Source organism: Marmota flaviventris, chromosome 1, assembly GCF_047511675.1.
Source record: "Marmota flaviventris isolate mMarFla1 chromosome 1, mMarFla1.hap1, whole genome shotgun sequence".
Taxonomy (NCBI): Eukaryota; Metazoa; Chordata; class Mammalia; order Rodentia; family Sciuridae; genus Marmota; species Marmota flaviventris.
This window is the reverse complement of record NC_092498.1, coordinates 17043367-17065315: the sequence shown is the minus strand read 5'-3', so window position 1 is coordinate 17065315 and position 21949 is coordinate 17043367. Positions and strand designations below refer to the sequence as shown.

Here is a 21949-nt window from a genome sequence, read left to right as displayed (position 1 = left end):
TCTACAGAAGCAAAGCATGCCCTGGGCTTCCAGTGCACAAGGTGTGGGCCATGTGTAGAGATCATCTCAGGAGTGCCTTAAGAAGTGGTATCAGGAGGCCGAGGGTTGAAGAGTGGAGCTAGTCTAGCCAAGCATTGCCCTTATCTCAGGGAACCATAAATGTGAGAGACCTTCATTAATGTGCGAGAGAGAGAATCTGCAAAGAACCCACAAGGGAGGTCAATTTAAGTATCTGCTAGATTCAGAGGGCACCGACACTAGATTACTACTGGCTTTCCCTGTCAGTTCCAGATCCCTATTTCAAGCTGCAGCACAGTGTGATAGGGCTCAAATTCACCATGTCCCAAGACGAATCTTGCCACCTTTTACAAATCATCACATGCCTTTTCCTGATCCAACTCACTCCCACAACAACCAACAGCAAGATCTTTCTCAACCCAAACACACAAGCTGCTCCTCTGCCTGAATTTTTCAATGGCTCCATATCTCAAATTCAACCCATCAGTTGTGGTTTCTCTTGAGGGATCTGGCCTGTCTCCAGACTCTTCCACAACTCTTTGTGCGCATTCTGTGGTGGTGGTTGTTGTCTTGCACATAGTCAACAGCTCCCTCACCTCCACAGCTTTGTTCTTACTGGTCCAGACCACTTGTAGTGTCCAACGCACCCACATCCACCCCCACAACAGACCCTAACCATAATATCCATCTGTCTTCAAATCAGCCCAAATGTCACTTCTTTGCCAAGTCTTTTCTATGTTCTGTATGTTGGGGGATAGTTACCTGGCCTAAGTGCCTCCATTGGCATTTACCAAATTTTATTTTAAACATCTCAGGGCTTAAAAGTATGCACTTCTCTGTGCTTCCCAAGAAAACAAAACAATGTGCTTCCATACGCACACAAAAAGTCTTTTTTATTTTTACAAATTTGCTTATATTTGTAAGCCATCATGATCCTCAGTATAGAGCAAGGACAAATATTTCCTTGACTGGCCAGGCATGGTAGCACATGCCTGTAACCCTAGCAGCTCCAGAGGCTTAGGCAGGAAGATCACAAGTTCAAAGTCAACCTCAGTAACTTAGCAAGACCCTAAGCAACTTAATGAGACCTTGTCTCAAAGTAAAAATTAAAAAGGGCTGGGGATGTGGCTCAGTGGTTAAATGTCTCTGGGTTCAATCCCCTGTACCAAAAAAAGAAAAAAGAGAACAATTTCCTTAAGTGAATTAAAGTGAATTAATGACTCTAAGATATTTGCAATTTAAAAGGAAACATGAGAGCAAGATGCTATTTTATTCATCTCCAACACAGAGTAGACCTCAATAAAAGTCTGGAAAATAAACTGATACTTACGTGATTAAAATAGGAGATAGAAACAGGGTACCCCTACAGATGGAGTGGCAAAAGGACTCCAGAAATTTAATGGAGAGACATGATATCCTTTTTCTTTCTTTCTTTCTTTTTTTATCCCAATACCCTAAACTGGAAAGTTTAAAATAAATGAATGCAAAAGGGTTGAAGTGGGAGAGGTTTTCTTAAAAAAAGTAAAATAAAATAAAAATAAAAAGACTACCACCCACCATCCGTGTTGCCCTCCCACCAGAATGACTATAGTTTTAGCATCCATAATGGGATTGTTGCCATTTTTGAGCCTGTTGCCATAGCAATCAACCTCAGCCCTTCCCCTAATATAACATAAAATTTAGCTAAAGAAATAAATAACAGACTCCCATAGAAACATTATCAGACCTTTCCATATAAATAACCTGGGTAATTAAATGTTTCAAAACAGAATATTTAGAGAGCCGTGAAAAAAAAATTCTACAAAGTTTATTTTTAAATGAAGGGGGGAAAACACAAAACATCAGCTGGAACGCTTGGCTGCCTGCACAGTTTCAGGGAGTCACAGTTTCCAAGCCTGCCTGGACAGGAATCACAGTGGGGTCAGAGGAGTACAGCTCTATATTTTAATACACAATCTGCATTTCTACCAGGAACTCTCAGTCCTTATTTTGAGGAGGGCTTTCAACGTATCAGCAAGAGAATCCTGTCTTTTCTATTCCCCCAAACACAAGGGGCACCTGGAAAACATTATCTGTTGCAGTCCTCATACCATTGCCTAGGTAACACCATAGTTTTGCTACATCCATGCTCCCAGTTTTCTTCAAGATTCTCCAGGTGACTTATGAATCTAAAGTAGATGTCACAAATTTGTTCGATAAAGGTCCAGACAAAAAAATATTTTAACCTATGCAATCCATGTGGTCTCTGTCCCAACTACTACACTCTGCCATCAGTGCACAAAAGCAGCCACAGACAAGACATAAATGAATAAGCACAGCTGTGTTCCAATAAAACTTTATTTACAAAACCAACCAGCTAGCTCTGGCCAGAAGCCACGGTTTGTTGACTCTAGCCACAGTTTCCTTGTCAACTCACAGTTTCTATGTTATCACAGGAAACACCAGAACAACCATCTTTAGTGAAGCAGGAAAGTCAGACCCATCACAGGATGTAGCGTTCAAAGCCAGGGGAAAGGGATTAATGGTATTGATGATGCTAAGACTGACTCTGAAAGTGACCAGGATAATCTCCTATGAGAAACTGTGAACGTCCCTGTTATAAGAATTCGAAGTCAAATAGAAAACCATGTCACAGAAAGGCAGGTACCATACTCCCTGAAACCAATTGGATGTTGTTTTACTGTAAATGGCTGAGAAGCTCGGTTGCCTGGCATGGGGCCGAGTGACACACTTCTATTCAATAAAGCAAATGATTATCAATCTGAAGCCCGGAGCAAAGTCAATCAACTTGCAAACTTGGATGATTTTCTGAAATTCCTTTAAGTTCTAGAAAGAGACTTGCATGCCAAATGAGCAGGACTCAGAGAGGGCACATGAACCCCAGCTCCCATGCACTAGCTGTGCTCCCTGATCAAATTGGGCAGAGTAGTGCCTGTTGCTGGATTTGTGGAAGATTAAACTAGATAACCTACATAGAGTACTGGATATAAAATAGGGATCAATTAATATTAGTTGCATTCCCTTCAAAGGGTCAGGCAAACTCCAACCATTGGCTTGGTTTTATCTGCTTTCTCAGAGAGGCATTGCGTAGGTCAATGTTGCTACAGTCCAAAGGATTTTCTTCCCTCTTGGCAAACTGCTATAGAAGGAGCTATGAGCAATGCTTAAGCAACTCATTAGCAAGGAAACCAGTCCAAGTGAGCAACTGTGTATGACAAGCACCTCACCTCAATACTCTCGCCTCAGTGCTCACCAGCCTCCTCCTCCCTTTCTCCCTGTCTGCACACATACATCTCTGCCTCTGTGTGATGCTTTTCTCCGTTGGCTCCCTTCTCCTAACCCATTCCATCTCTTCCCCCGTGTGTTCTCCCTCATCTCCCTCAACTGGACATGACCGGAGTTTGAAGTGGCAGCAGCAACTGTGCCTACACTTACTTCATGGCTTCATATTCCTTTGCAAATAACCCAGATTAGGTGGCTCTTTCTTAAGTAGGCTCCATTAATCCTTGTGATTAGTCAGTGGCCCAGATATAGCAAGATTCCCCACCCCTGTTCAAACCCTTTGTAGCAAATGTCTTCCGAAGGACTCATCATTATTAGGCATTAAAGAAAAAGCTGTGTAACGGCAAAAGGCAAGCCAACTTTAAATAAAAGGACCCAAAGAAATCAGAAGAGCTGGACTTGAGGTTGTCATGATTTTTCTCTACAGTACTAAGTTCCTCTGAATCTGTAAGACCCCATAAGATTCCTTAACTTTGAAAATCAGCTGCAGCTATATATGGAAACTTCCCTTCTGTACAAAGATGCTGAGGTAATGAATGAAAAGTTATTTTAGCTTCTTGAAAAGAGATTCTACCTAACATTTTCAATTCCATGCTCCAACTTACTGTCAAATGGTGATAGGAACAGGAAAAGTTCCTGACTTCTGCTTCAAGGAATGTTTTATTTCAGTGGTGGGTGAAGAAAGAGAAGTAAAACATGAACCACTCAATCCTTGCCCCCTTCACACTAATTATGCTGTCATCTGACCATGAGATGTTTAGAGATTTAGGCTCATGCCCAAGTGTACAGCTAAATATACGCCAGTCACATAAAATAAAGCAGTGTAGCCACAACTCATTAAATTGGTCATATTGAACATCTTAATGGCCATTCAGAGGACAAACTATTTCAAAGGGCTGACTTAAATATGGCAGAGAACAGAGAACATCTTTCCCACAGACAGTACTGCTTTGAGGCATGAGCCAGGGTCTAGAATACATTGGTTGGTAATTAACACAAATTTTTCTGTGCATCAGCTATAAAACACACACAGGAAGAGCTGGCTTTCAGGAACCACAAGTACTGAAATAGGAATCTTTCAGAATGGGGATGGGAAAAGAGAGAAAGAGGAAGATTAAGAGGGAGGGGAGATCTGGGTGTGGTCGGGAACACCTGTAATCCCAGTGGCTTGGGAGGCTGAGGCAGGAGGATTGCAAGTTCAAAGCCAGCCTCAGCAACTTAGCAAAGCCGTAAGAACTCAGTGAGAACCTGTTTGTAAACAAAATGTGAAAAGGGGCTGTGGATGTGTCTCAGTGGTTAAGGGTGTCTGGGTTCAATCCCCAGTGCCAAAAAAGAAGGTAGGGGGACTGGGAGAGATCCAGTATTTGGCAAGCAGAAGATACAATAGCCACATTCCCAAATCCTCCATTGGGGGGCTATGTATATAACAGAAATCAACAGTAAAATGTTATTCTACTTAAAATCAACATAGATTTTATTTTCCATTTAGCCATTCATCAAACATTTATTAAGCATCTTTTACAAGTAAGTGCTGAGCTGGGTGTTAATTGAGAGAAACAGAGTGCTACCTGATAGAGCCAGAAGGCCCTTCCTTCCAGGAAACAAGAGCAGTCACTAACTTGAAGGGAGTGCTGACTGAATGTCCAGCATCTCACCAGGCAACTTATAAGAGTTTGCTTGTCTCTCTTTCACCACTACTGTTTTATCAGGTAAGTTTCTCTTTTCTCCTTTCTTCTTTCAAGTAAAAAGCCAAACTGCCTGATCAGATGTCTCTAATACCAGAGTCTTGCGGTAGCAACTGTACCTTACAGTGGTCTTGGTCCACGTTCCTGTGCCTTCATCCCAGAATTATGAAAACAACTCCTTAGTCTACCCAACTCCATTCTCATCCCCTTCCAATCTCCCTGGCACTTACTAAACCATTCTTCACATCATTTCCCTCCTTAAGAATGTCTGTGAAAAACTAAAATGTGCTACTAATGTCTACTACATTTGTCCAGATTTCTTTTCCCTCAATGCATGGTTCCTACAGTGTGTTCTCATTCAAGTGACCACATACCTGGAAGAAGCAAGAGGATTTGGGAGGGCTCTGCTTTTAGAGTTATTTCATCTGATTGTCATTTCCTACTAACAATCCCAATCAAGCCTCCTTCCATACCAACATGGATTATTAAAAGTTATCCAACAAATTTAAATACAAACTCCTACCAAGTTTTCAAGGTCCCCATCATTCAGCTATATTCTAATCAATTTGCATCAATTTCCAGAATTTCTATATAAACCCTCATCTCCGATTAAACCAATTTTTCCACTTTTCAGTGTGCAAAAAATTTATCCACCATGCCATTCACTAAGGATACATATATGAGCAAGACATAATCCATATCCTCAAAAATTTTGCAACTTGGAAGTCTACTGCATGATAAATAATCCCCACCACTGTAGGCTGGCTCCATATTCTTCCATCAGCCTGACGCGCACTCACCTCCTCCCCTTCCTGTCGTTTGGAGCACCCCAGCACACACAGATTTTTTCTTCCTCTCTGTTGAGGTTCAATTGTTTATCTTCAGTATAAAAAAACTACAAAAAGGACCATACTGTACAATGATTGGTGTTCTTCAAAATTTCAGGAACGCCAATAACATGCTTCTGAAATTCAAGTTGATAGTCAACATTAAATAGATGAAGCTAGAAAATTTCAAGAGTTCTCCCAAGACAAGATAAAGATGTAAATATGCTACAGGCATGCACTTACCAAAATTCAAATGTGTGCATAAATCACCTTGTCGGAATGCGAATTCTAATTTACTGAATCTGGAGTGGAATCTGAGATCCTACGTTGCTACTGAGTTCTCAAGTGGCACTCAGGTGGCACTCAGGCTGAACTTTAAGTAGCAAATCGACAGCATGTATATCTACTAAGTTCCCAGACAGCAATATCAACCAATTAGTCCCCAAGTCTCACTGTCACAATGCTGTCCTACTGTCTTTTTCAAGGTTCTAAGCTAAGACATCCACTCAGACTTTACTATCAAGACCAAATGCCCTTCCCTTTCCCCATGATCTCAAGGCTTAAGGAGACTATCTAGCAGTGCTTCTTGTTCTCAGAAAAATTACGTGCCATATTCCCTGGAGAGAGATACCATCTTTCATCTTTCCAGAGAGGAGACAAGCACCAGACTTCATCCACCTTCATGCGGCCTCCTTTCAAAGCATAGCCATTCCCATTTTTTGGATACCATGTTCTTTCTGCCCGCAACTTTCTGGTCTTACACTTTGTATCTCAAAAATCAGTGACAAAAACTGTCAGAATGGAAATTAACCAAACAGTTATAGGGAAAATGAAAGTCCCTCAGCTAGGCTGACCAAAGAGAAAAGGAGGAAGACTCGGTTGCTGATGCAGGGACATCACCACTGACCTCGCTGAAACTCCAGGTAAAGCTAAAGGAACTGCAAGTAAACTAGTTGGATGGCCGAGAGGAAGTCTTTAAAATCCTAGAAAGAGACAGACTACTGAGTCTGACTCAAGAAAAAATAGAAAATCTCAATAGACTATAACAAGAGACTGAATTTTAAAACTTCTCATGAAGAAAACTCCAAGTCCAGATGGTTTCAGTGGTGAATTCTACCAAACATTCAAAACAGAATTAACACCAATCCTTCAAAACATTCTGTGAAAACTAGAAGAGGAAGGAACAGCTTCCCACCTAATCTACGTGGCCAGTGTTACCAAAAAACAAAGCATCCCAAGAGAAGAAAAAAGCAGAACAATACCCATTATAAACACAGAGGCAAAAATTCTTAAAACACTAGCAAACCGAATCCAGCAACACACACACACACACACACACACACACACAAAAGAATTACACGTGACCAAGGGTGACGTATCCTAGGAGAGTAAGGCTGGTGCAACATAGTAAAATCTGTCAACACAGTACTCCGTATCAATAGACTAAAGGGCAAACCTCACATGATCATCTCCACAGACACTGAAAAATCATTTTTTAAAAACAGAACAGCTGTTGATGATTTTAAAAAAAACTACTCAACACACTAGAAATATAAAGGACATCTACATTAAAAAAAACTAACATTATGCTTAATAGTGAAAGATTAAACGTTCTCCCTTTTAGATCAAGAAGAGGCAAAAAGCTCTTCTTTCGCCCCCCTGGGCATTCTACTGGCCGAAGAATTGAACATCATCCAGCAGTCATCAGTGAGGACAGCCTGATGCACCCCACAATGTGGGACCTTGGCATTATGCTAGGTCAAACAAGACAGTCACAAAAGATCACAGAGGACATGAGTCCATTTATTTGAAATGTCCAGAACAAGTAAACCCCTAAACAGAAAGTAGATGGGTGTTTGCCAAGAGCTGTGGGGAACATGAAGTGAAGAGTGAGTACTAACAGGTACGGGGTTTCTTTGGGGGACGATAAAAACATTCCAAAAATACACAGTGATTATGATTGCCCAACTGTGACTGCATTAAAATCTAATGAAGGGTACAATTTAAAAGGCTGAATTTTATGAAAATTGTGTCTCCATGAAGCTGTTATTTAAAAAGTCAGTCCAACTCCTCATTTAAGGACATACTGAGTTCAGTTACTCTGCCTAGAATCTATTCCTGGAAAAGCAATTATTTTGACATTATTGTTCATCAGTTTTTGGCTAGATTGTTTAAGAAGTCAGTCACCTGCTTTTCTAAGGAAAATTGGTAACAATCTGTTTCTGAACCTCCAATAATTAAAGCCAGAATATGCAGGCACTGATCTGAAATAGTAAGCCAACGAGCCTCAGCCTCTAATCAGTCAAAGATGTGCCTGAATGAAAGAATGAGAGCTTAGTTGTGATGTCTCCCACACAACCTGGCTTTTGTTTGCTGCTCAGGTACATCTGTGGGTGAATCTTTAGTTTTGAAATTCACTGTGATTATGAATGATGTATTTGAAATTTTTGTAAAATATTTTCTTCTGCAATGATTAATTCAATTGTTATTTTTTACATATGTAATGACATTCAAAAATCACCTGGTTCGATTCTTCAGTACATTCTCTGTTTGAAATAAAGCAGAAAGAAAAATACCAGAGGGCACAGGAATATGGGGTATGGATGTTTCAGGTCAATAGTTTCAGGACCTCTGAAGGGGAATGAGAAATCCAGGTACCGGAGGGGATTTGAGGCTCCCAGTTTCCCCACTTGTATGACAAGGTTGGGGCGAGGCTGTTGCTGCATTCCAGGACAAGCTGGACTGGTACTAAATGGCCTCCCACTGGTTTCAGGGAAGGAGCAGAAATGTTGGTGCTCATTTTTAACAGGTATAAAGTCAAGACTTGGTGATACTCAAGTCTTATTTCTGGGTCTGGGTCATAGTGTCTTTGATAAATCTCACACCATTTAAGCATGTTCCTGCCTTCATCCACTGCTCACCATGGCTGTCAAGCATCTGCTAGTGGAGTTTGGCAGTTAGCCTATCTCTCATGCTCTAAAGCAAGAATGTTGTGGAGTGTGAAGAATTCCCACCTCACCTTAGACTACATTCTTCCCTGGTCTCATTCCACTTCGGCTGCTGTTCAGCCGTGATCTGAGTGCTGGCGTCCCGTTCTGCAGGACCGGGTCAGCATTCGGCAGTTTTTCACTTTGCAAAATGTTTTTTTGCTACACTGTCTCATGAAACCCTGTACTTCTCTTCCTAGTCACTATTTTGTAACTGATTTGTCTTTGTCCTTCAGGGGCCTGGGAAACTTTTGGTAAGTCGTGATTCCTCTGGGCTCAGGAAGAGAAGAGAAAGAGGTACCAGCCAAAGGTCAAATGCCTCTGAACTGCCCAGTCAACCTCCGACTTCCCATTCTACGCACTTGTACATGGATACTCTCCCTTTCAAACGGAGATGTCTTTTGTAATTTCCTTAATCTTTGAATATATTCTTGCTGGTGTTCTGAACTCACAAGAAAGAAAACAAAAATAAATGAGAAGAAGGAAAGGGAGAGGGAGACGTCAAGTGGGAAAGGAGGGAAGGGATGGGACCAAAGGAAAAGGAAGCTAAACAGATGATGGATCAATGACAGGGGAAGGAGGGAAGCCACACTCCTCCCCACAGTCACCCAGACATGTCCTCTTTCCTGTTCCCTAGAGTTGGAAACGAGACCAGCTTTTCTGAATCTTATGAGCCAATAGAAGGGGAAGAAAAAAAAAAGAAATCAGGGTTTTAAAAAAAAGAAGGGGGAACAGATTCACATGATTATCGCTATAATGTATGTTGTGAAAATAAACAGCAATGACACCCAAAGCATAAGACCATCAGATGTCAAAAGAAAGTGTGAGGCCCCAAGGTCCTAACCATGGGGTCTTGAAAAACATCCGACATCAGGCTTCAGCAACCCATTCCACTCTCCACATCTGGAGAACAACCCTGACTGGCACTTGATGGGAAAGGGAGGCTTAGCCCCCAGTGGGGGTAAGGACAGGGACAAGGGACTGTGAATGCTCTGGAAGAAGCCTGGTGTGCCTGGGGCCAGAAGGACTGTCCAGGGGAATGTCCAACTTCAGAGTGTGCTTCTCTCACTCCACAGAAACTTTAGGCAAGAATGCCTTCCAGCAAAGAATCCCGGTGCAGCTATAAGCTGGTCATCTCTCTCTCTTTTGTTGCTGACCTTTAGTCCCTTGTTCCAGCTTTTTCCCATCTAAAACCCTAATAATCCTCTATTTGTGACACTGTCAGTGTTGCTAAGTAGCCAAATGTGATGTCATAAGTAGGGTTATATCTTTAGGAGGGTGTGAAATTTGCATATCAATTCGTATAAGTTCTGCCTAATAAGGGGGTATTCTCCTCCACAAGAAGGGCAAAGGTGGTTCCTGCAGACAGGCTGATTTTCCAGGGTAAATTTCATATTAGTGCCACACTGCAGAGACGCCTCCCTCTCCTTCCCGCCTCTCCCCTCCAGCTTCCTCCCTTACCACAGAAGACTTTATCACTAATTCCAAGGAAGGTAAAGCCTGGCTCTTCTGACAGCTCGCTGTACACTGGGTCTTTATGAATGGAGTTTTATTTCACTAACGTCCACTGACATTCATGAGAGCTTGCGAAGTACTGTGCCGAAGGCTACAAAGAGTAAAAGCAGATGACAAACACTCCCATGAAAATTATAATTTAGGAGGTGGAAAAATACAAGCACTAAAAATCATGAATACAAAGCAAAGAATAAGAAGGCTCACCAGGCGAGCACCCACACTCTAAACGAGAATCCAAAGGAAAGGCGGCAGGTCACCTGCTCTAAGCCGGGATCAGCCACAGCATCCCACAGAAGTGAGTGGGCCCTTCAGGGTTCTACATTCATACAGCCATGGAGGGGTTCAGGCTGGAACATACCCTGGTGAAATAAAGCAGGCAACATGGGACACTGGAAGAAGAGCAGACATGTCGACTGTCCAGTGCAGGTGGGCGTAAGATGAGAGAGGGATTGTGATCAGCTCTCTGGGGGCCTTATTTCCCAGAGTAAAGGGTCCACCACGAATTATAGAGTCAGCAGCAGAGAGCCAAATAAGGTTTTCATACAAGACTCAAGCTAAATTTTATGATTCCAATATCAGCCAGTGTATGAAATAAGTCCTTATGGGCCTGGGGGTATAGTTTAGTAGAACACTTGCCTAGCACTATCCCCAGCACCGCAAAAATAATGGAATCAATAGGTCCTCCTGGCTTCAATCTTTTTCAAGAGTTATGTTTATCATTCATATCACCAGACGTTTATTTGTACAATATTTTATTCCTTTTGACATTGCTTTTCTCTTCCTTGTCTGCCAGCTGAGGTAATCTGCCCTTCACGTTTATAGACAAGCATATTGAAGGTACACAGATTTAACATAGGGCATCATTTTGAAGCCTCTTGAAATTTTTCCCTGAGCAAATGGATTCCTCCCACTTAATTAGGAAGTTCTTTTAAAATGGAGGTTCACCTGTGGGAGCTTCAAATAAAATAAAAATACTTTTGCAAATGCAACATATTAACTCCATACCAAGTATCTTAGTGAACTTAACAAGTATTACATGTAGTATTATGTGTATGTTGGAAAAAAAGCAGGGGCTGGGGGGCTGAATACACCCGCTGTGGATTGGGTCCAAATCCCAGTGCTCACACTGACTGGCTGGACCATCTTAGTGGTGTGAGGTAAACAGACTGAGCATGCATTTTTTCATTCTGAGCATGCATTTTTCATTATCTGGAATACAAGCTCCGAGCATGACCCCTTGGCTCTGTCATCTACTGTGAGGCTCCACTGAATCTCTCCTTTGTGAGAATAAGTGACAAACAGTGCACACTCCACAGGTGCTCTGTGAAGCACTCAGGAGTGAGCCACATATAAATAAACAAAATAAAAGTCCATCAACAACTTTAAAAAAATCATTATTAAAAAAAGAATGAGCTCTAGGTTCATTTTCTCTCCACAGCTTCAATACCCAGCAAAATGCCTGCCATAGACCGGAGGCTTTATGTCTGGGTTTGATTGCTGGAGGACAGGAAAACAGTAAGGCATTGACTTTAGGCTTCTACATCTCCCCCAATGCCCACTGGACATGTGAGTGTGGGTACTTATTCAGCCTCTCTGAACATCAATTTCCTTTTCAGGAAAATGACTGCTTTACACTTATTGTAAAAGATCCTAGAACAGCAGTGCACAGGACATTCCAGGTCGATGAATCTAGGCTGGTTCTCCAGCTTTAATAAGAATTGATTATGGCTCTGCCCTGTTCCCTCTTGGCAAGAGAAGTCCTTCACTCATTCTGTCCTTTCAATAAGTCGTTTTGCTCCCCTGTACACCCATTTAACTACACTGGCTACTATAAATCATCTGTCAGAACAAAGGCAGAGCAGTTTTGAAAAACGAAAACTTTCCAACTTTTCTACTTGTGTGTGTGTCTGTACTGTCTGTTCGGGATTGATGCGGGGGTGGGTTGGTGGGCAAAAGAACTCCTTTTGTGAAAGATCTTGAGTGGGCACATGGAGGAGAGAAAATAAGCCCACGTTAAGGATATCATTCATAGCTTTGCCTAACCATAGAAAGAAATGGGAATGACGCCCATACTTTGAGAGTGCAATAGAATTTCTATTCAGATTGATCTTAACTTGCAAGCTTCCGGGGTTCAACGGGTCTTCTCTCTAAATCCTCATCCAGCTCTCCTCTTCCATGTTCAACTTCAATAACTCATTTTCCAGAAGAGTCTTTTCAGCTGTGTTTCCACCAGCTCCTTCTCGAAGAGAGTAAAAAAAAACCTCAGAGGCAGCTGGGCTGTGTATCACCTACTTGTTTATACATCTCTGTCATTAAAAACTACAGGTTGACACACATGGATGACTCTACTATTATACTGATGTTTATTGAGTGCTATTTTGCCAAGATGCTTTAAAAAGATAATTTCATTCTGTGTGCCTTTTCTTCTGTTTTATTTATGCTTTTTTAACATAATGGGCGCTGGTGTGTGTACATCTCTGGTAAATCCATTTCTTTGTCTCTCAGCTGTGCTTAGGGAAGCTACAGCTGACTCATGTTGGGTCTGCCATTCCTTTAGAGCATGACCACATTCTCCTCCCCTGCCTGACAATCTCCAGTGCCAATTCTGGTGAGAAGTGAATGGAGAGATGACACCTTCTGTACCGTGCAGTGTCTGGGGAGGTTAGGGATCGCAGGGTCCTGGCTAGAGAGAAGGCAGCCCAAAGTCACCATGAATTGTTCAGGTAAGCCACTGACTTCAGAGCTCCCTAAAGGAGGAAGATCCAAAGAGATCCTGGTAGGTTTCCCCAGCAGATGTGACACAATAATTGTGACAATACAGTGTTGTCTCCATTAGAAACAATGCAAAAAAAAAAAAAAAAAAAAAACACGTTCTTCAAGGTCACATCAGGGCAGAGCACAAGCATCAACCAGGCAGATGAATATGAAAACCTGCTGTAATCATTTCCAAGCTCAAAAGCAGACATGATTCACATCTGCTCCCACTCCCACCCCCAGCATTTCTCCTTCAGGCTTTCTCTGTACCATTAACTCTATTGCCCTCAGATGGGCATCATTCCTTGGACTCTCATAACTGGAAATACTTTAGGGATCATGAAGGTTCATGCTCTCATTTTTGAGATAAGGAAACAGAAGCTAAAAAAGGTGAAGGAACTTATTTGGCTTCCTACAGGTCAGCCAAGGCCGAGCCTGCGTCGGACCTACAGCCTTAAGTTGCAGCGAGCTAAACAAAGCACTTCAGAAGGTAATTTCTCTGATGCCAAATGATAATACAGGCAGCACTTGAGCTGGCTAAGAGCAAGTGGACCGGGTATTTCATTTCCTCTTCTCAACCTCATCTATTATGAATCACTTGTGAGCAAAAAAACAATCACTCAGTCTCCCTTTTATATGCCTACCCTTCTCTCATTCTCATTGACCAGATGAAAGTCTTCACCTGATGGACAGGTGAAGGGGTAGCTTTAGAAAACGGGAAATGAAAACAGTGGTGACAATAATAGCAGCTTTCATTGATTGTGGCTGGATGCCAAATGACTTGCAACTTGTGTGTCATTTTTAGAAGAGCCCTCTAGGTCAAATAAATGAAACCCAGTCCTAGAGGGACCCAGAGCTACACAACAGCTTCAGTATGGAGTCAGAATTTGAATCCGGGTCTAGATGATTCCAAAGTCAGTGCCACATTAGACTGGGAAGAATCAGAAACCAAACATTTGTACCTGTGCTCAGAACCAGGATTAGAAAGGGAGTTTTTTTCCTGTCTGCCCAGCTGCCCGTCAAGCACAACCAGTCAGGCCACTGACCCACGTGGGGCCAAGAAGTGGAATTAAGAATGGTATAAGATTCCTAAAGGTCTCTTTTGCCACCACCACAACTAGCCTTTTCATTCCCACTGGCTTAAAGACAAGACTTTGTTACACAACCAATTAAACTCTGCTATGACTGGCTCATTGCCTTTTCACGTGTCTGCATTGCCGGGGTGGTCTGTGGGTGCTCTCTTGGAGTGCAAAGACGAGATAGTATACATTCTTTACAGCAACCAATGTGAGCTTAATAAATACTCACTTGTGTTTCAATTATCTGGATTGGAAATACATGCATCCTGGTATGGATATTAATGTATAAATAATTCAGTATATGAATGAAAGAACTGTATATACAAATGAATCAATAAAATATTTATTTCATAAAAATGGTAAGGAACATTTATTGAGCACTTCGAAAGAGCCAGGCACTGGGCTGAGTGCCTGGGGTACATTATCTCTTTTAATTGTCACACACAGAAGGAGGGAAGGCGCCAAAGCCCAGACTCAACCATCATGCAATGCTGTGTCACACCCTGGGGCTTCTCATTGAGTACCTACTGCATACCAAAACTCAACTGTGATCCAGAGGATCACAGAACCAGGCACCTGCCGGGTCTCCAGAGGGCTGCAGGCACAAATAATAAGGCTGCTACTTGACAAGGGTGATAATGGGGGTCAGTGAAAAGTGCCGTGGCAGGAGGGACAGCTCTGGCCTGTTGGGAAAGGTCTCAAAGTTGACATTTAAACTGAACCTGAAGATAAACATGGGAGAGACTGACTGTTGCAGAGCCAAGGAGAAGGGAATACAAGGGGACAAGATGGCACCTGCAAGACACAGGGAGGTCAACAGAACACGAGGCTGAGAGGTTCAAAGCCTGGTGTGACTGGAACCCATGTCACACATAGGGTGAGGTGGGAGACCAGAGTGTGGGAGGTGGCTCTCCCAGGGGAGGCAGGGGTGGCTACGTGAGCAAGAAGTCATCTAACAGCACTTGGAAAGCCTTCCCAAGTGGCACATCCCACCCCAGGAATGGGTCAGGTCTCCCTTCCCTACCACCCAAAAGCTCACCAGAATCTTCTGGGAAAGAGAGGTGGGTATGGAGAACTCCCCGGCTCCCCTGGGGATTCAGATACGGATAGAGTGGGCGAGAACCACAGCTAAAGAGGTGCGATGAGCTCAGGATCCCGGACTCTGTCCCCTGGGCCATGGAGCAAAAGAGCTTCATAAACAGGGAAATGACAGAATCAGATCTATTTTTAAAAGATGCCAAGTATGGATCAGAGTGAAGAAAAACTGGAGACAGGGAGAACATGAGGCTGCAGAAATAGCAATAATAAGGATAATAATAGCTTATACTTATTGATGTCCCAGGCCCTGCTCTAATTTAACGGTGTAATCAACAGATTTGAGAGCCTAATATGAAGCAATGCTGGGAGGAAAGGAGAGAAGGAATTGATTCCAGAGAGAACTCCAGCAGAACAGGGCGTGGGCCTGGTGTTTACAACACTGGTATTTTGCCACTGGGTATCAGCTGAAGCCCCAGGCTGTCCTAACCCCCGCCCTTTCCCTCTCAGCACTTAATAATCAGAACATAGACACCTCAGTCAAGGCCTGATAGGAATAAACGTGGAGTCAGGCAGACTCTCCAGGGTCAAAGAAGTCAAAGAGTTTGGTCTGAACTATACGTTAAAAAAAGAAAAGGAAAAATAATATACGGGTGAAAACATCCTTTAGAGCCAGCACCAGTTTGACTGTTAGGTCTTGGCCACGAGTGATTCAGGAAAAAGGGACGTACTTCTTTCTTTCTGGGGCAAGAGTCCTTTATATTTCCTCTGCTTTCTGAACTTAGAAAGTGAAGATCCAGGGTGCCCAGCTGCGGTCTCCTAGAGAGGCCACTGAAGCTGCTGCTGAGCCATGGTAGCCCTGAAAATGGAATATTATGACTGAGAGTTGAATTAAGTAAAAGAATAAATAGCCACAATAAGTTCAGAGAGAAGAGAAATACTTCTATTATGCTAATGGAAAGTTCCTTTCAAGTCGATGGGTTTCTGTTATGTAGTCATTCATCACTCATTTATTGAGTGCTACTCGATGCCAGGAAAAACATTAAAGACTGGGGCAAGGACCCACGGGGAAAAAATTCTAAAGGAAAAAGAAAACTAGACTATGGAGAAGAGACTAAGTAAGCTTCATTGCCCTGAGATATCTATTATTAAGCTCTTGCATTATCTCGGAACGCAAGACAGAAGTTATGGGAACAGTAGTACAGAGAAAAATGTCATCGAGGTGGTACCTTGACTGCCCACCTTATATAAGCACAGGCCCCATCAACAAATCCCTACATTAGAAGGGATAGACCAGGTTATAGGACAGGAACATAAGAAATACCTCGTTTGACAGAATCACAACAGTTCATTTCCAGCCAGCACTGCCTGTCTAGGAACAGTTCATCAGGACTCTCTGGGACCTGAGCTAACAACCAAGGACTTGTCACTATGCCAAAGGAAAAGTGACCCCTTATGGTGAGGGTGGTGCTCCTATTGGCAAATAACTATCCCGCCCCACGAGAGCATACATCACTTCCAATCACAACACAGTGTCCACAACTAGTTCTATATCCCCACCAAAATGTAAGGGTGTCCAGAAGAACAACCTACCACACTCCCAGAGCTGAGAGAGCCAGAATATTTGGTAACAAGTCCCAATGATGGCCACGGGTAGTTGATAGGGGTGGCTCTATTTTAACAGATGATAATCCCAAACATTGAGCTCTTGTATCTGCCTTAATCAGACAGGCTAACATGCTTGTTGATAGTAGATAAACCAAAGTAGTTGGCTGAATTCTGCCCCTGAAGCAGTGATGAGCTATCAGAAGATGCAGCGATAAAGACGGGGGATGGGTCTAACACATGAAATTGAACTTAAACTGATTAAATGGCAACACCCCTGAGCTTCTCCCTACCCATCTCCTTCAGTAGGCTCCTCAATGTTATGTCTCAGAGTTAGAGTTTCACAAATTGATGCTAAGCTCCTTTCTGACTATCAACTGCCAGGAAAATTCTCTCTCTCTCTCTCTCTCTCTCTCTCTCTCTCTCTCTCTCTCTCTCTCACACACACACACACACACACACACACACACACACCAGCTACAGTAGCAGCAGCAATAACCAACCTCCTCAAAAAGAATTTCTGTGTCTTGGGAGAAAACAAACACAAAATGCTCTATTAGAAATGCCGAGAGATATTAATATATCTCAAAAACTATCAGAAAGAACTAAAATCTGTTAGGGTAGTCCCCTGAAGGACTATGTTGCAGCATCTCAATTAATAAGATTTATAAGACCAGAGTCTCCAGTGGAGACCAAAACTTATCCCCAAATCACACTGGTTAAGTGACTGAGCTCAGATTCCAGGGAGAAGAACTATAGCCAGACCTCAGAATGAGCTGCCCATACTTCTAGATGTAGTGGTTCCCTGTACATTATACATAGTTTCACTTTGTCATACTTCAGTTACCCGCAGCCAACCACAATCTGAAAATTTAAATGGAAAATTCCCGAAATAAACAATCCTTTCATTTTAACTGGTGCACACATGGAATCTCACACCTTCTTGTGCTGGCCAGCCCAGAATCTAAATCACCCCTTTACCAGCCATATCCACACCATAAGCTATTTACCTGCCCCTCAGCCAGTTAGTGGCCATCTTGGTTATCAGGTCAACTGTTGTGGTATCTCAGTAACTGTGTGCGCAAAAGCCTTGCTCTACTTAGTAACAGCCCCAGCCTGAATAAGTACTGATGCAAAGGAGGCATCAGGTTATAAATCACAGAAGGACACATTAGCTAGGTTCTAAGTGGCAGGGGACAGGGCACACAGGAGAAAACACAGCATGTATAGGGTTTGGTACTAGCTTTGGTTTCAGGCATCCACTGGGGGTCTTGGGCCATGTCCCCCATGGATAAGGGGCCTACTGTACATAAAACAGACTCTTCATTTCTTTTGTCTGCCCAGGCCAAGCTAGGCAGCAATTCTTCAAGTACATACCCAGGCTTGCTTTGTTACATATTTTATTTTGTTTTCTGTCTCACACAACAATCTGTGAAGCAGCTGTCATCTTCAGTTTACAGATGAAAATTCTGAACACCAGAGATATCAGGCACAAGAGATGCCAGGAAGAGCCCTTCAGTTCCTAGTTCCCAGGCTTTCTCTTGAGAAGAAACCGTCTATGGTTGCAGAGAAGGTCATTCAATGTGACGGTTAATTGGGAAGTTTGGGTACAAACCCAGCTCCAAGATTTTGGAATTGCAATTTCTTCAACTGTAAAATGGAATATGAGGAATAAACAAGATGATGCTCGGGACAAGCCTGGTACATAGTAAATGCACAATAAATGTTGGCCATCTTCATCATCTAGGTTCTACTTTATAAAGCCAGGAAGCATTTAACTGCAGCAAAGGTTACACCAAACCTCTTAAGCAATTTCACATATATATCTCTCTGTATATGATGATTAAGAAACCCAACTCCTTCAGGAGCAATTTCAAGGTCATTGTACTGAGCCCCAACCATCATTATCATAACCAAGGTTTGATATCTTAATGTGTGTAAGACATCAGTCTATGTTGTCTGAACATATTAATTAATCTAATCCTTACAATAACACTGCTGGAAGATTCTACTAATACCCTCATTTTAAAGATAAGGAAGTTAAGACCAACAGATTCTAAATAACTTGGCCACTCCATAGACCTAGGAAGTGGTCATCTGAAGATCTAAGCTCAGAAAGTTGACCTTAAAGCCTGAGCTCTGCCCACTAGGCCATATGTAATATTAATTAATCAACTAATATAAACTCTGTGCACAGTGGTAACTGAAGCAATGATAATACAGGCCATGTTAGATGAATGAACTGGAAGGTGGCAGTGTCCCCACCCATGGCTGCGTGATGAGGTCAAGTACACTATGATTGAGCTGGGAGAACAGCCGAAACAGCCAAGAGGTCAACAAAGCAGAGCCTCCAGCAATACACCGAAAAAATATGCCAGGTAAACAAATGCCGAGCAATCCCAAGGGAGCTCCTCTTCTGAAGCAAGTGGGTGCAGACAACCCTAAGAGGCAGGGTCCATCCACCCAAGCAGAGACAGGAAGGTCAGCTGTGGTGCTCATGAGCTACTGCACTAGGGCTCACAGGTCTCATCAGGGGCACAAAGTGAAGAGGAAAATTACAACCAGCTGTGCATGGGCCAGGTCAGAGAAGAGGCTGAGATTCTTGACTTGGCTTCTGACTTCTTACTTGGCTTTGGCAAAACCCAGAGCCTTTCGTGTGTGTGTGTGTGTGTTAGAGCAGGTGAATAAGGATGCAGCCAATGCTCAGACTGTCATGGCAGGTTAAGGTCAGGAGGAGAGAATGGGAAGTGACCATGACTGCTACTTCGAGTCAGGTACAGCATCTGGATGTTGCAGGGCTGTGGATACAGACCGCTTGTGAACCAGCCCCTGGGGTGCCGAGTGTGTTGGTGCTGGCTCTACAGTGTGACATCGAGAAACTTCAGACAGAAGGAAACTGATACCCACTCAAGAGTACCCTCACTCTGGAGGGCTGCTCCCAAGGAATTCTCCAGTTTCTGACCACTTTGCAAAGATGGCTGAAAGTCCTTCGCTATAAATTTCAAACCCTTCAAGAGCTCTTAGCATGAGACAGATGGAAAAATGCATTTTGGGCAAGATTTTAACCCACTCAAATGTAGTGATTTGCCTCCAAATTAAATCTTAGGATTTCAAGTGGCATTTAGTGCTGGCAAAAATTGCAGCTTCCTGGTTCAAGATATCTAATAACTCTAATAGTCATTGAGTGAGATTTGGGCAAATGCAGCTGATAGATGGACATGATTTCCCTTGAAATAACCTCGGAAGGGAAAACATGTTCATAATGAGACAAAATGGATTTTTGCTGAGCACAAAAATAGTGTTGGACATAATGTTAAACCCCAAAGGGCATCTTTACTGCCCCTGTGGATCAATGGTGTCCTTTCCACTCTCCTTTCCCAAAGGGTGGAGTGAAGGTAGGTGTAGGAGCACAATGCAAGATGGGGGAGGAGGTTCAGGCCACCATAGGGTGTGATGACCCTCACCCACAGAAGCCCTTTCTTAAAGCTCTACGGTTCAGAGCTAAAACCGCTCAGCACTGGGTGGAACACGGCCCAGTGTTCTCACAGAGTGGGGGGGGGGGTGCCCAGAAAGGTTCACATTCCACCATCAACTCCACTTCTCCTAGAAGGGGTGGATCTCCTCTACTTGAGCAGTTGACAGCTTCTAGCTTCTCTGACTACAGAGACTTGAGCTGCTCCAAGCAACCTGGCACAGAAATTGAGGTTTGGAATGAGAATAAGAAATGTCTCCGATTCTGTAAATATTATTAAATATTATAAGCCTCCCTAGAGAAAAAGTAAAAAGAGCCATCGAAGCCCACATACATTCCAGGGGTAGACAAACTACGTAGGTGCATCATGTACATTTAAAACTTGGGCATTTGAGTTTATCAACATATAAACTAAAATAAAAGATACTCGTTGGGCAGCAATTTCCTGGCTTTGGATTACTCAAGTAATCTCCAAGTTTGGACAATGAAAGATTGTGCTTTTCTTAGCTAACTTGAATCCTGCTGCAAACATGGAAATATGGATAATTACCCTAAAGAGTTACTCTCTTTTTACTTCCCACTTAAAAAAATAATAATAATAAATAGCATTGGCCTTCGGTTCATAAAAGTGGAATTACTGGTTTTGTTATTACTTTTCTCAGGTATTTATAGAATCTGGACGCCTCCCCCGAGTCTTTCAAAAAGTCACCCCCTCTTCCTCCCTGGAGCTGCTGGAGAAGAGCGGAACCCACTGTGTGCACCGGAGGGCAGGAAAACAAGAGAGCCTCCTCTCCCGTACAGGACGCCAGCACCTCTGATTTGCTCTCAAGAAACCATCTTACTTGAGCTGCTGGTCCAGCCTCTCACATGGCTCTGGTGCTGATCTAGAAGCTCCATTTCAGAAATCAGCTAAAGTGTTTGTTCTAGAAGTTGGCGGGGTGGGTGAGTCTATTTTATAACAGGAGGGGAAGTTAATTGGTACAAACATTTCTTCTTCTGATGTGGGTTAGAAAATTTTCTCTAAAAACAAAATGGCGCATTCATTCTCCAAAAAATATGTTCTATCAGAGTCTCTGTGATCTAACAATGTCACAGAAAACCTACCAGATATCAGCCACTGGCATCTCTACCGTGGAGACGGATCATGGGATGAGAAAAGATGAGGATGAAGCCTGAAGGAGCCTGAGGGGCCTGTATGACACTCATAGCATCTGCCATTGCTAATGCCACCAGGTACCACATGCTATGGCACCATGTGTTGAAAACACTAAACACTGTAGCAAAATAGGGAATATTCACTCAACACGGAGAGGAAAGACTTCAGACAGAAGCTCACATCCAACACAGATCTTGAAACATGGGTCTGCTGCTCCTTCTGTTTCCATATGGGCTCCTCTTGGACCCTTATGTACTGGTGTGACTTCAAGTGTCCCCTAGGTCCTCTCTGCTCCTCATCCTACAAGCTAACCCTAGAAAATTATGTCTGCTCTCATGATTTCAGTTCCCACTGGAACTCGCCACCTTCAGCCAGGCCATTCTCTGGAACATCAGAATCCCTTTCCCTCTGGCCTTCATCCCGTTGGCTCGAGGTACCTTGAATGCAGCATGACCACATTTAGTTCATTATTTTCCCCTGACCAGGAGAGCTCCTCATCCTCTCCTCTTTATCTGAGGTGTGAGCACCAACAGG

At 43.0% G+C, this 21949-nt stretch overlaps 1 protein-coding gene across 2 annotated transcripts in view; it reads right to left on the bottom strand.

Moving 5' to 3' along the window:
- Dgki (diacylglycerol kinase iota) overlaps positions 1–21949 on the bottom strand; it is a 408417-nt gene that overhangs the window by 358746 nt on the left and 27722 nt on the right. The window lies entirely within an intron of this gene.